Below are 15,759 nucleotides of genomic sequence, written 5' to 3'. Positions count from 1 at the left end.
CTGAAAGAAAACCAAAGCACCAAATCACCACCTCCAGTAGTGCTGCAGTTTGGTATCTGGAAACTCATTCTCTCCCTGACCAATAACCCTCAGCAACAATATTCTGCTTAAATTCTTTTGGGCTCTAATTTCAGAAATTCTTTTCAGCTTTCCTTGTAATTATACAATCCTCCTTGCTTTTACTCAAGACCACACTATCTCATCTTTCATATCAAATGTAGGAATTCCTAACTGATGCTTACTCTAGATTGTCAAAGAAGAGTCTTCCTGTAGCTACTTCATTCCATCATGTATATGCTTGCATACTGCTAATCTTTTCTGTATAATAATAAAATACCATAAGGATAAAAAGATAGTTTCCAATTTTTTCCCATACTGTTGATAGTAACAATGTCTGGATCATAATAAAAACTAAAAATATAATTTTCTGACCACAGCTTTGATGGCCTCCATCAGGCACATGAAACAAAGATCCCTTCTTCCACACCCCCTGTCTGTGCCCTGAGCTAGCTGTGTGCTATGCCCTCAACTCTATTGTCTGGCCACTGCTTCACTAGCCTTTACCAGGGCTATCACACAAGGAACATTCAGGCCTGTTATACCTAGAACATCCTGTCCAAGGCAGCCCACTGGAAATCTGCTGAATGGGGAACATCCAGATTAGGACTGCCTTCCCAATACCTGTTATATGAAGAATATCCAGGGACAACCAGATTGCTAAAGGCTTGTGTAAGAACATAAACAGCAAGAGACAGGGAAACATGGCACCTTCAGAGCAAAGCTATCCCACTACAATAAGCTATGGATATCTTTTTAAAATGGAATATTTTATTGCATTTCAGATGTTATCCCCTCTGGAATTCCCCTATCCTCTTCCCCCTCCCCCAGTGTCTATGAGGGTGCTCCTGCACCCACACACTCCCTTTTGCCTCCTTGCCCTGTCATTTCCCTACACTGGGGCATCAAGTCTTTCCAGTACCAAGGGCCTCTAATCCCACTGATGTCCGACAAGGTCATCCTCTACTACATACGCAGCTGGAGCCATGGGTCCATCTATGTGTATTTTTTAGTTGGTGGTTTAGTCCTCTGTACCCCCAAACACTCACTTCTGAATCCAAGAACATATCAAAACAAACAACCACCACAATCAAGTAGGCTTTATCCCAGAGAGGCAGAGTTGGGTGTATTCCCAGGTGAGGCAGTCTCTGAATGCTCTTTTCTCCAATCCCTGCTCCTCTATTTGTCCCTTTATTTCCTCCCATGACTGTTTTGTTCTCACTTCTAAGAAAAATTGAGGGATCAACCTTCTGGCATTTTTTCACCTTGAGCTTCCTAAGTTATGTGAGTTGTTTCATGGGTATTCATAGCTTTTTGGGCTAGCATCCACTTATCAGTGAGTGCATACCATGAGTGTTCTTTTGTGACTGGGTTACCTCACTCTGGATGATATTCTCTAGTTCCATCCATTTGCCTCGGAATTTCACGAAGTCATTGTTTCTGATAGCTGAGTGGTACGCCATTGTGTATATGCACCACAATTTCTCTATCCATTCCTCTACTGAAGTATATCGGGGATCTTTCCAGATTCTGACTATTATAAATAAGGCTACTATGAACATGGTGGAACATGTGTCCTTGTTAGATGTTGGAGCTACTTTTGGGGGTATATGCCCAAGAATAGCATAGCTGGGTCCAATTTTCTGAGGAACTGCCAGATTGATTTCCAGAGTGGTTGCACCAGCTTAAAAACCCACCAACAGTGGAGGACTGTTTCACTTTCTCCACATCCTTGCCAGCATCTGCTGTCACCTGAGTTTTTGATCTTACCCATTATGACTGGTGTGAGGTGGAATCTCAGGGTATTTGATTTGCATTTCCCTGATGACTAGGGATGTTGAGCATTTCTTTAGATGCTTCTCAGCCATTTGATATTGCTCAGTTGAGAATTCTTTGTTTAGCTCTATACTCCATTTTTAATAGGATTATTTGATTCTCCAGAGTCTAACTTCTTGAGTTCTTTGTATATTTTGGATACTAGCCCTGTATCAGATCTAGGATTGGTAAAGATCTTTTCCCAATCTGTTAATTGCTGTTTTGCCCTTTTTACAGTGTCGCTTGCCTTTCAGAAACTTTACAATTTTAGGAGGTCCCATTTGTTAAAACAAGATCTTAGAGCAAAAGCCATTGGTGTTCTGTTCAGGAAATTTCCCCTGTGCCTCTGTGTTCTAAGGTTTTCCCTACTTTTCATCTAATAGTTTCAGTGTACCTGGTTTAATGTGGAGACCTTTGATCCACTTACACTTGAGCTTTGTACAAGGAGATACGAAAGGGTCAATTTTCATTCTTCTGCATGCTGAGGGCCAGTTGAGCCAACACCATTTGTTGAAGAGGCTGTCCATTTTCCATTGAAAGTTTACAGCTCCTTTGTCAAAAATCAAGTGACCATAAGTGTAAGGGTTCATTTCTGGATCTTCTATTCTATTCCATTGATCCACATGCCTATTTCTGTACCAGTACCATGCAGTTTTCAGCACAATTGCCTTGTAATATAGCTTGAGGTCAGGGATAGTGATTCCCACAGATGTTTTCTTGTTGTTGAGGATGTATTTCACTATTCTAGGTCTTTTGTTATTCCAGATGAAATCGCACATTTATCTTTCCAACTCAATGAAGAGCTGGGTTGGAATTTTGATGGGGATTGCATTGATTCTGTAGATTGCTTTTGGTAAGATGGCCATTTTTACAATCCATGAGCATGGGAGATCTTTCCATTTTCTGAGATCTTTCTCGATTTCCTTCTTTAGAGGTTTGAAGTTCTTGTCTTACAGGTCCTTCACTTGCTTAGTTAGAGTCACACCAAGGTATTTCATATTGTTTGTGACTATTCTGAAGAATATCTTTTCCCTAATTTATTTCTCTGTGTGTTTGTCTTTTGAGTAGAATAAGGCTACTGATTTGTTTGACTTACTTTTATATCCAGCCACTTTGCTGAACTTGTTCATCAGCTGTAGGAGTTCTCTTCTGGAAATTTTGAGTTTACTTACATACACTATCATGTCATGTGCAAACAGTGATGTTTTTACTTCTTTATATTTTGTGGAATAGTTTGGGGAGAATTTCTATTAGGTCATCAATAAATGTCTGTTAAAATTCTGCATTGAACCGATCTGAACCTGGTCTTTTCTTGGTTGGAGGCTTTTGATGATTGCTTCTATTTCTTTAGGTGTTATGGGATTATTTAGACAGTTTACCTGGTCGTGGTTTAAGTTTAGTATCTGGTATCTGTCTAGAATTCATCCATTTCCTTCAGATTTTCCAGCTTTGTTGAGTATATGCTTTTGTAGTAGGATCTGATGATTTCTATAATTTCCTCAGTTTCAGTTATTATGTCTCCACTTTAATTTCTGATTTTGTTAATTTGGATCCTCTCTCTTTGCCTTCTAGTTGGTCTGCCTAGGGGTTTATCAAGCTTGTTAATTTTCTCAAAGAACCAGCTCTTGGTTTTGTTGATTCTTTGAATGGTTCTTTTTGTTTCTATTTGGTCAATTTCTGCTCTGAATTTGATTGTTTCTTGCTGTCTACTCCTCTTGGGTGTATTTGCTTCATTTTCTTCTAGAACTTTCACCTGTGCTGTCAAGTTGCTAGTGTATGCTCTCTCCAGTTTCTTTTTGGAAGTACTCAGAGCTATCAGTTTTCCTCTCAGTACTGCTTTCATTGCATTCCATAGGTTTGGGTATGTTGTGTTTTCATTTTCATTAAATTCTAGAAAATCCTTAATTTCTTTCTTTATTTCTTCTTTGACCCCGCTATCGTTTAACAGAGTGTTGTTTAGTTTCCATGTGTATATGGGCTTTTTGTCGTCATCGTTGTTGTTGTTAAAGACCAGCCTTAGACCATGGTGATCTGAGAGGATGCATGGGAGTATTTCAATCTTCTTATATCTATTGAGACTTGCTTTGTGACCGATTATATGGTCAATTTTGGAGAAGGTGTCCTGAGGTGCTGAGAAGGTGTATTCTTCTGTTTTAGGATGATATGTTCTGCAGATATCTATTAATTCCATTTGGTTCATAACGTCTGCTAGTTTTACTGTGTCTTTGTTTAGTTTCTGTTTCCATGATCTATCCATTGGTGACAGTGGGGTATTAAAGTCTCCCACTCTTATTGTGTGGGGTTAAATGTATTTTTTTGAGCTTTAGTAGGGTTTCTTTTATGAATATGGGTGCTCTTGTATTTGGAGCATATATGTTAAGGATTGAGAGTTCCTCCTGACAAATTTTCCCTGTAATGAGTAAAAAGTACCCTTTCTTATCTTTTTTGATAAGTTTTGGTTGAAAAATCTACTTTATTCGATATTAAAATGGCCACTCCAGCTTGCTTTTTGGGGCTGTTTGCTTGGAAGTTTTTTTTCCCAACCTTTTACTCTGAGATAGTAGTGTCTGTCTTTGTCTCTGAGATGAGTTTCCTGTATGCAGCAAAATGCTGGGTTTTGTTTATGTATCCAGTCTGATAGCCCATATCTTTTTATTGGGAAATTTAGTCCATTTATGTTAACAGATATCAAGGAATAGTGGTTGCTGTTTCCTGCTATTTTTGCTTTTAGAGGTAGAATTGTGCCTCTGTGTCTTTCTTCTTTTGGTTTTCTTGCTTAGGTATTTTCTTGTTTTTCCTAGGATGTAGTTTTCCTCCTTATATTGGGTTTTCCACCTATAATTCATTGTAGTGCTGGGTTTGTGGTCAGATATTGTTTAAATTTAGTTTTGTCCTGGAATATCTTGGTGTCTCTATCTATGGTGATTGAGAGTTTTGCTGGGTATAGCAGCTTGGGCTGATACTTGTGTTCTCTTAGGGTCTGCAAGATGTCTCTTCAGGATCTTCTAGCTTTCATAGTCTCTGTTGAGAAATCGGGTGTGATTCTGATTGGTCTGCCTTTATATGTTACATGACCTTTTTACTTTACTGCTTTTAGTATTCTTTCTTTGCTTTGGGCTCTTGGCGTTTTGACTATTATGTGTTGGGAGGAATTTCTTTTCTGTTCCAATCTATTTGGAGTTCTGTAGGCTTCTTTTATGCTCATGGTCATCTCATTCTTAAGGGTAGAGAAGTTTTCTTCTACAATTTTGTTGAAGATATGTACTGTGCCTCTTGGTTGATATTCTTTGCCCTCTTCTATTCCTATTATCCTTAGGTTTGGTCTTCTCATTGTTTCCTGGATCTCCTGGATATTTTCGGTTAGGAGCTTTTTGGTTTTTGCATCTTCTCTGACTGTATTGTCTATGTTTTTAATGTTGTCTTTGGCCCTGAGATTCTCTCTTCCATCTCTTGTAGTCTGATAGAAATTCTTACATCTGTGATTCCTGATTTCTTTTTTAGGTGTTGTACCTCTATGGTTGTCTCTTTTCGTGTTTTCTTTATTGTTTCCATTTCCATTTTAAATTTCTTCTTCCATTCCTTCATTTCTTTGTTCCTGTTTTCCTCTATTTCTTTGATTTCATTGAGTGTTTTTCTTGTTTCTTCTTTAAAAGTTTCTATTTTTTTATACTTTTCCTCCCGTTCTCGTTTAAGGATCTATATCATCATCTTTAGGTATGATTTCAGGTCTGAGTCTTCTATTTCTGCAGTGTTTGGCATTCTGCTGTTTTCTGTGATGGGAGAGCTGGGTTTTGGTATTTCCAGGTTTTCTTGGTTTCCCTGGGGTACATTCTTTTACTTTCCTCTTGCCATTTTATTGTCTGTGATTATATATGGTCTTGTTGTCAGTGATTGGTTCTCGTCTCTCCCATGTACCTGGCCTGTGTCCCTGGATCTCAGCTGTTCCTGGTGGCAGATGGCCTGAGTACCTGTTCTACATACAGGGGCCTGCTGGGTGTAAACAGAGACCCTAAGGCAGGGTTTCTGTTCCCCTGAACCAATTGGAAGTGGGGGTGCACTTGGGTGCCCTTCGAGGCCTGAAGAGCACAGACTCAAGCAGAAGCATGATACCTGTGACCTAAGAGTTCCTCGAGGTCTCTCCCCATATATTCAGTGGAGAGAGAGTGTGGGCTCACCTGTGGGCTCAATAGGGAGAGCGCTTCTGCACCTCCTCTGGATGCTCAGTTCTCTGCAGGCAGGTTGCAGGTCCTGATGGCAGTGTGCCTGATCTGTCTGTGGCTCTGGGCTTAGGTGGAGGCCAAACCAGTCTGATCCCAGACTGCACTGTGATCCCTGTCCCCTGAGAGTCCCCAGAGGTTTCTGCCCAGATAATCAGTGGAGAGACAGTGTGGGCTCACCTGTGGGGTCAGTAGGGACAGTGCTCTTGTGTCTCTTCTGGGTGCTCAGTTCTCTGCAAGCAGGCCCAATATTACATTTTCAAACAGTTTATTTATTCCTCTTTCTCTTTCTCTCTTGCTCTCTCTCCCTCAGCATTGTCTTCCCTCACTTCTCTCAATTTAAATTCCTTATGTTCTTTTAATTTCATTCTATATAGCCTTTGTCTGTCTGTCTGCCCATCCATCCACTTATTGTAAAGTAAAAGTGAGCTAGCATGACAAAGGAAGAGAGCTAGTGAAAGTGGTAAAGGAAAAAAACTGAACATATGAGGCCAATGAATTATATGAAAGTACCTTTAATAAACCCAGTAATACACACACACACACACACACACACACACACACACACATATATATATATATGGAATATATGCCAGTTTAAAGGGACTCACACACACACACACACACACACACACACACACACACACACACAAACACAGGCATCTCTTTCTGGACTGATAAATTATAAACTGTAATCTGGTAAAAAGAAACTGATTAATATATTTATGGAAAAGGAAATAAATTGATGAAATAAAAAACACTATTTTATAAGTTGCAACAAAATGAATAGAACTAAAACTCATAAGTGAAATATTGAAAGACAGATATTGACAAAAATTTCTTACATGTGGATGCTAAAGGAACAAATGGAAGGTGCATGCATTTATTGTCATGGTGGAAGGTGAGTGAGTAGAACCATACCCCACTTCTCAGGGTGGGCCTGAGATTAAATACCTTTTGCAGGCAAGAATGTCTGGGAAGGAAAGCTTACTGGCTAAACCTCGAGGCCTTTAGGTACATTATAAAAGTGGAGATCTGTGACCTATGTGACCACAAGTCATGTACTCTACATGTGGAGGGGCTTGGGGCATTCATTGCCCTTATGTAACTAATGACCACACACCTCTAGGGGGCTGTGGCTAATGGCAGGAGCCTGGTACCCAGGAATCAGGCAAAGCTCCTACTGTCCCTTCAGGGTCTCTGGAGTTTCTAGCCTTAGCTCAACCAGGAACCAAGGTACCTTTCACAGTCCTACCATTAACTACATTTTAGTTGGCTGTTTCTTGAGGGCTTAGTTGGTTAATGTTAGCTGTCAACTCGGTTACTTTTAGTTGCCCTGGAGTCTATAATGTGTGAATGTAGTAGAATGATTATAATAATAAATACTGTAGCCAGTGCAATATACATGTGAAGACAAAGGTCTCTCTGAGGCACAGAATAGAACCTGTTGCCTTGAGTTTTCAGGGATCATAAGATGTGTGAATTAGAAGAAAGCAATCTTTCAGGTGGAAGATTCTTTGTCTTTAGGGTCTTGGTAAAAGAACTCTGAGGCCAGTAAATACAGTGACAAAATCTTTGACAAGGTTGTAAGGGGGAACATGGGGTGGGTTAGAGGGATGAAAGGAATGGAGAAAATAATGTAACTGTATGTTAGTCAAAAATTGAAAATGCTCCTGGCCTCTGAAGGCCTATGTTTTCCTCTGTAACCATGTGTAAATTTGTTGCATTCATTCAACAATATGTCTGTACACCATAAGAATAGGGTCTTTACGAGGAACAGAACATCATCAATGTAGTCATTCTTCAGGGGAAACCACAATGTTATATTTGAGTAGGAGGATATTAAATATATAGGAGTGATCTATCCCCCCCATGTGTTGTCTGTCTGTCTGTCTGTCTGTCTGTCTGTCTGTCTGTCTGTCTGTCTGTCTATGTCTCCCTCATTGTTTTATATCCTGGATGGTATCAGCTTGTCCTGCGAATAGGCCTACAGGTAATGTGTTAGAGTGTGGAATCTTAACATTGAGAACGAAATAAACCAGTCATCATAAGGAGCAGGCAAGGTGCAGTGATGTGCTGCTGAGTTTTGTAGAAGACAGAAGATATGGTGGGTATGGTGGATATAAACTGAGCTGTCTCCTTAGCTTTATTTTTTTCTCAATCTTTCTTTTTATTACACCATTAATACTTAGGAAAAGGGAACTGGAAGGAAAGGGAGGTGATATTAAAATGTAAAGTGAGTGAACAAATAAAAATTTTAAAAGACTTAGAAAAATATTTTGAAGTATTTCTTATTTGCATTGATTATACTTAAGTAAAACAAAGTAAAATGTTTGTTGGGTTAAATTGTTAATGTTACATCCTGAGTAAATTAAATTGACTAAAGAAAGCTGAATCAGGATGTGTGTAATTGTTCTTCATGACCAAAGAATGCCCCCCCCCCCATTTGACTTTCATTTTTAACTAGTAAACTTTTGTCTGTGTTCTCACAGTCACAGCCATCATATCATGGTCACCAGTTTGAGGGATGATCCATTCAGGGAATGCCAAGTTCTCCCAGAAGTCTGTGTTGAAAGTTTAGTATCCCAGCTCTCCAACTAGATCATCATCCATCTTTGTGACACTATAAAAGTGATATGCTGCTGCACTGAGCTTATGTGGGTCTATTAGTAAATTTATTGTGCATACAGATGCATTTTAGTCCCTCGATTCTTTGCTAAGGGCATTCTTAGGGTGTGTTGTTTTGGTACCACATTATACTTTAGATAGTGATATTGAAAGATGTTTTAATATAAAGAGAAAGTAGATGACAAATATTTTAAATTGCTTCAAATATAATGGTGAGCAAAAATATCTAGCTATCTCACTTTAAGAATCTTTTGAAAGTAAAATAAAATGTAATATACATGATTCAAGATCGATGATTACTCTGCTTCTGGTAAAGGGAAAAATATACTTATGTTTGAGCTTTTCCTTATTATAAACTAGCACTCTGGAGTAAAGCACTTCATCCAGTCCATATTTATTTGTTACAGCACTGGCTTGGTCCCCTTATGCTATATTTAGGAGAACACATTTTTTCCCTCCTGATAAGGCTGTTAGCTATTTTAGGTCATTTCCATAGACCCGATCATCTGGTCTCTGAAGAACATGAGATCAGGCTCTACATTACTCTTTTCAAGGAGATTGACACATGTTGATATCCTGTTCATTGCTCTAAGAGCAAATGACTCTCCTGGTGGCTTTCTTCTTCCCTTCCTCAGGCTGACAGTAAGTCTAGCTTATTTGCTAGTAGGAGAACCTAAGCATGGTCTGAGAATTCAGAAATGCCCAGCAGTGAAAGTATCTTAGGCCTGACTAAACAATGCTGTGATAATAGATTTCCTCTGCCTAGCCTTTAAACACAAGTGAAAGTTATTTTCCCTTCTAAAACCGTTCATCCATACACTGCAATGCCAACTTTAGGAAATAAATTCATTTTAGTGGTATTCATTTTTTTGTGTAGCTCCTAGAAAGCACCAATATACAATAAAACTATCTGTGTTTAGTGAAAAGAAATTCAGGAGCTAGTTTATACCTTAATTGCTTATTTTATTTCATTATCTCAGACTTTTTTTTTTTTTTTTTTTACTACTATGCCTTGGTATATGTAACATGTTATCATAAGAATCTTCCAGATGTGTTTGTTTTCTCAAAATTGCCTTTGGCTACATTAGCTCTTTTGCATTTCCATATGAATTTCAGAATCAGCTTGTCTTTTTTGTAAAAATGTCTGTTCTTGCCTTGATTGGAATTTAAAGTAGATTACAGATGTCCAGAAATTCTTTTAAAGCTTCATATAAGAGTTTGAAGTCTTCCTGTTGGCTTGATCACTTTATACTTATGAAGTAATCCTCTTTATCTTATAAGGACTCACTTTTTATATTTTTGATTTTTTTTACAAAGTCATCATCTATTTTTGTTGAATGATTTTTTTCATGCCAATGTGTTTATTTAAAAGCAGAAAGACATGAAAGAACTTCTTCTTTTATTCTTTTTTATATTAAACTATTTTACATCTTAACATTGAGAATGTATCTTTTTGATCACAGCATATAATTAAGGCTTTAAAAGTTCATTATGTAAAGCTTTTGTGTTTTACTTGGGAATGTTTGTTCTGTTTCTAATTTTTAGCTTACTGATTTTACTTAGTGCTACTTATATGTGTGGATGTAGGACCATCTATCTGAATGTGGGTAACCTCTCAGGACTGGTAACCATAAAGTAAACTCATTCTACCCTTTCCAGTAACAATAAAATGCCAATAGCTCCTCAGCAAGGGGTGGCACTTTGTGAAACCTTCCCCATCCATTTTGAGATTTTGGCTGATTTAAAATTATATAGGAGTTGCACATGCAATCAGACATGGAGAGTTCATCTATGTGGTGTCACTGTAAAGTCTAGCCAATATTGGATCTTACAATTTTCCTGCCTCCCCTTCTTCAAAGATCCAAGACTTACAAAGAAGGTATAACACACCCCCCACACACACACAGAGAGGGGGGGGGGAGCTAGTTAATGTGCAAAGAATAAGAGAGACTATTGAATGCTCAGTTTTCAATAGTTTCTTTGCACATTAACTAGTCATGGGCCTCTTTATTAATCTCCATTTACTGTAAAAATATTTTCTCATGAGGGTTGGAAGAGTCACTACTAGCTGGACATAAAGATAACACTTAGGGAACAGATTATTACTATATGAATTTATTGGAACAATAGAACCAAGCTTTTCCATTGGTCCAATGGCATAGCTAATCACATGTGTTTTGCCTAGTTAATGCCTGCATAAATTTTGTCTTATGGAACAGGCCCAAATCCAGTAAATGTGATTGATTAGATTGGCTATTCCCACAGCATTTTGCCACCATTGATCTAGTGGGAATATCTCATCAGGCCAGTTGTTAATATAGTTGGGTAAGAGACTGTTGATGATTTTCTCCCTTGCCAATATGCATAGATACTTCCAGCAATACAAAAGCCACCCAACAGTGGTGATAAGTACAAGCCTGATTTCTCATGCCTTATGACTCAAATATATAGTATTATTAGGACTATGATTTTCCTACCAAATTTCAAATGGTAACTAAGAACAATGACAATTGCTAGTAATTTTGGGGATGACCTATAAGACCCTACTGAGCAATGGAAACAGCCTGGATAGAAACTGGAAAGAAACTGCATAGAATATAGCTTGTCATGGAAGCTGTAATATATCACACTATGTCTTATAATATACCCTTCTATCCACATATCTTCAGTTTCAAAGAGTCATTGTTCTAGTTCAAGTGCTCTGACTTCTAGGACAGCATCAATATTGGATCCTCACCTAGAGTCCTTCACGTTGTCCTATTGTTTCCCTATGTCACAGAGATCCTGCAGCTTTGGAACATTAGGACTGACCCGTTCACATATCCAAACTATTTGCTGATGATATAGATCTTAGTGGGTGGGCTATCTTAGAGCCATGGATCTGGGCCTGGGTTGGAGGAGAACTGGTCAGCCCACTACCACTTATTCTCACGACCAGGGCAAGCTCTCTAGCACTGCTCTGGCTGGGCTACCCAATGCCACCAACAGTACAGGTAGGATCAGCACTCCTGCTCTCATGTCCTTGGGGCCAGCTCATCTGGATCCACACCTCCAGAGCCAGTTTCACTCGGCTGCCCAGTTAAGATGCAGGGACCACTCTCCCAAGGGTTGCAGGCTGCGAGGGGCTTCCCCACAATCACACCCTCTGGGCTGGCTCACCTGTGGCTTCACCATAAGGGCCAGTACCACTGGCTCTCATGCCCTTGGGTCCAGTTTATCCAACTATTGTGACTGACAATGGGGAGAAGGTATGGCATCATCCCCGTTCCCACAACCACACTACCTCATGGCAGGCAGGTCCAGCTTTCTCATGCTCTTGTCCTCAGAGCCGGCTCACTGATACCCCTTAGGAGGCCACTCATCAACACCCCTTTGGCCAAGAGGGTGCAGAGCCCGCTCTCCTGACTGCTGCCACTGCTGGTGAGGGTGCAGGACCAGATCTCCAGCAATCATAGCAATCATAACCCCGGGCCAGCTCGCCAGACTGCTGCAGGTTGTAAGGGGTGAGAAGGAAAGACATCCCTCCTCCTGGAGCCACACCAACCCATGGCAGATGAGTGGAAGAAGTGTATCTCCTGTGCTCTTGCTCCCAGGGCTGGCTCACCTGTGCCTCTACTCCCCTGTTGGCTCTGCTGGGGTTCTGGCAAGGTACAAGCTCATTCTCCTGAGTACTATAGCTGATGAGGGGGCAGGAATAGCTCTCCTGAACTCATGACCCCATGGGCATCTTTTCCAATTGGAAGAGGTGGGGAGGGGCTTGGGGGGGGCGTCACTTCTTTGCCTGTGTACCTCATGGCAGATGAGTGGTAAGTCACATGCTTGGGACTGACTCACCCACACCCCTGCCATCAGGGTCAGCTCCACTGTGTTGTTTGGTGACTTGCAGGACCCACTCTCTCAAGTGCTGCCAGTGGTGAAAGATTGGACCAGATCTTCAGAACTCTGCTCCAAATGAGGGGTGGGGCTAGTTCTCTAAAGCCCCTGAACACCCAGGTGGTCTCAGGCAGCTGGGACATCCCAATGTTCTTTCATGACAATGAGTCACGAACATCAACAGAGACTGCCCACTGTTGCACAGCCATGGACTCAGACATAGCTCTCAGTGGCAGTTTGAGCTAGAACCTCACTATGACCCCAGTGGTGGGGTTGGCTACTCAACAAGCTGTTCCTCTCCACTCTCCTGTCTCCAGTTCTATCTTTATCCATAATATTCAAACTGCCCCATTTCTCTTTCCCATCTGATCAACACACACACACACACACACACACACACACACACACACATTGTAGTGGCTCCAGTTGCAGGCTGGCCATGAAGCTGACAGGCCCCTGGGTGACATTCTTCATCCACACTGTGTGGAGTGTTGGCAAGCAGGTGTCTATGGTTCATCTGCGTCATGCACAGGTCTGTGGGTGGCATGTCAGTCCATAGGTCTCTGTCTTCCTCCTCTGCTGTCTGGATTTGCTTTACTAATTTTGATGAGTCCCAGGCAAAGAACAGCTTTGGCCACCAAGCCTGACATCAAGCTAGGATGAACAAAGGACTGTCATCTATAAGAACAACACCACCACCAAGGTGTCTCTTTGCCCATTGCTGGGGGATAGTCTTTTTGTATTCTTGATAATATAGTCTGTGGATAATGCCTTTTATATCAGTTTTTCTTACTTAGGGTTTTATTTCTTTTTTTCTAGCTGCAATGCACTAAACTGAGGCCTCCATTTAACAGCTCAAAAGCGGTCAGGAGAGCACAGAGATTCTGTGAGACTCGTTGTGCTTTTGTGTGTGTGTGTGTGTGTGTGTGTGTGAGTGCATGCAGATATGTATATGTTAGTGGGTTTGTATATGGAATCCCGAGATTGATGCTGAGTGTTTTCCTTCATCACTCTCTACTTTATTTTTTGAGGCAGGGTTTACTAATTTGACTAGAGTGACTGGCCAATGAGTTCTAGGGATCCTCCAGTGTCTGGTTTCTAACCTCTGGGGTTACAGACTCACTACACGGGAGCAGAAGGACTAAGCTCTTCCTCATGTTTACTTGTCAGTTTCTTTTCTGAGTCCCTACTATGTCAGATTCTTATTATTAGAGAGAAACATTGCAATAAAAATAAATTGATGTAACATTTTCAGAATATGTTCTTGTGTACGCATTGTCTCATTAAGATGTTATCCTGTTTTCCATTTTGCTACTTTGGGAAAAGATAGAAAAAAATTTATGAATAGTTGCTTTTAAATATTTACTCTTTATATAATCAAAATATTTTTTCTTCTGAAATATTAATGTTGTGAATTACATTTAAAAATTTAAACCAAAATTGCTTTTCTGGGATAAAAAAACCAGGTCATGATGTATTAAGCTGTTTATATACTGTTGGATATGATTTTAAAATATCTTTATGGAATTTTTTCACTCACATCCATGAGTCAGAACATTCTCAAGGGTATAGTTGTCTTATAAAATGATTGGGGGAGTGAGTGTTGTAGCTTGGCTTATTCCTTGAACAGTTTTTCTTTTTGTTAAATTATAATTACTTCTTTTCTTGAATGGTTGGTTGAAATGGCAGTAAAATTGGTTTGGTCTGGATTTTCTCCATGGGAAAATTTTGGTTTGACTGTATCTTTAGTCAATTTGTTGACTAAAAGTTTATCTTTATTAACTTTTAATTATATTAAATTAAGTATATTAAAAGTATCTTTAGTCATAGTGTTGACTATGCACTTCGTCTTTTCCCCGACCTGATAAAGTTGCTTGGACTTTTCTTGTACAGTTCTTTATGTAAACAGATGGTTCCCATTCTATTGGTTATATGCCTATGAATAGGATCATGTGTAAAAGCTGAGAATAGTGAGTGAGTCTGTAACCCCAGTGGTTAAAAACCAGATAATGGAGGATCCCTAGAACTCTTATTATCTGATAATAAGAATCTCATATGGTAGGGGCTCAGGTGATAAAGCAATTGGCATGTAAACATGATGAAGTGATTTCCTTTCACATTGATCTCTGTGATAAATCCCAAATTAGTTTTGGGATATAAGGTAGAAGGTTAGGGTTCATCATCACCTTCATGGAAAAATCTAACTAGTTAAACATCATTTCTTATGGAATGGATTGCTCTGAGAACATCACTGCAGGTCTATATGTGTAAATCTTTCTTTGGCTTCTGTTTTGTTTTGTGAACTATTCATCTATACTCTGTTAGTCACACACTACCATAATTAGAGCTTTTTCATATAAGACTGGAAATTAGACAGAAACTCCTTCAAGCTTGCTATTTATTTTTAAAATGACTTCAAACACTCCAAGAAATTTTCATTTTCAGGAAATGTCTACAAAATTCTTGTTGGTGTAAAATTTTACTATTTTACTTAACATTACAGTTTTGCAAATAGCTCTATAAAATAGTTTGACAATCCTGTCAATTATTATTATATTTAGAGAAAATTGACACATTGTTAATACTAAGTTTTAGAATTCAGTTTTATAAACTGTCTTTCTGTGAAACTTTATGTAGTTTTCCATGTAAAGATACATTTTTATTAAATATACTCTGGAATTATTGACTCCTTTTTGCTCTTAAAATTAATCTTGCTCTTTAGAAATTTACTTTCACTTGTTGCTAGTGAATGAAATACATTTTATTTTAGAATTTATTTATTTTATTCTATTCTCTCTCTGGTGTATGTGTGTGTATGTGTGTGTGTGTGTATGTGTGTATGTGTAAGTAGCTATCAAGTGCAGGTGCCTGTGAAGATGAGAAGAGCCTTTTGTCATGGATGCTGGAAACTGTATAATTAGGAATGTTATTTATATATTATATATTATTGGAATTTATGTGATACAACATGTTGAGTACAATAATATTTTTGTAAATTACTTAAAGAGTAGAATGTAAATGTTCTAAATCAAATAAAAATATGTAGCTGAGATAACATATACATAATTATTAGCATGATTTAATATTTCTAAAATCTATATACATCTTCACTATCCCATTGCTGACTGCTAATAAAAGTTAAAGTCATGTAGTAAGTAAAATAAATTTT

Source organism: Micromys minutus (assembly GCF_963924665.1).
Source record: "Micromys minutus genome assembly, chromosome: X".
Lineage (NCBI taxonomy): Eukaryota > Metazoa > Chordata > Mammalia > Rodentia > Muridae > Micromys > Micromys minutus.
The sequence above is the reverse complement of the archived record's forward strand: the minus strand, read 5'-3'. Positions refer to the sequence as shown.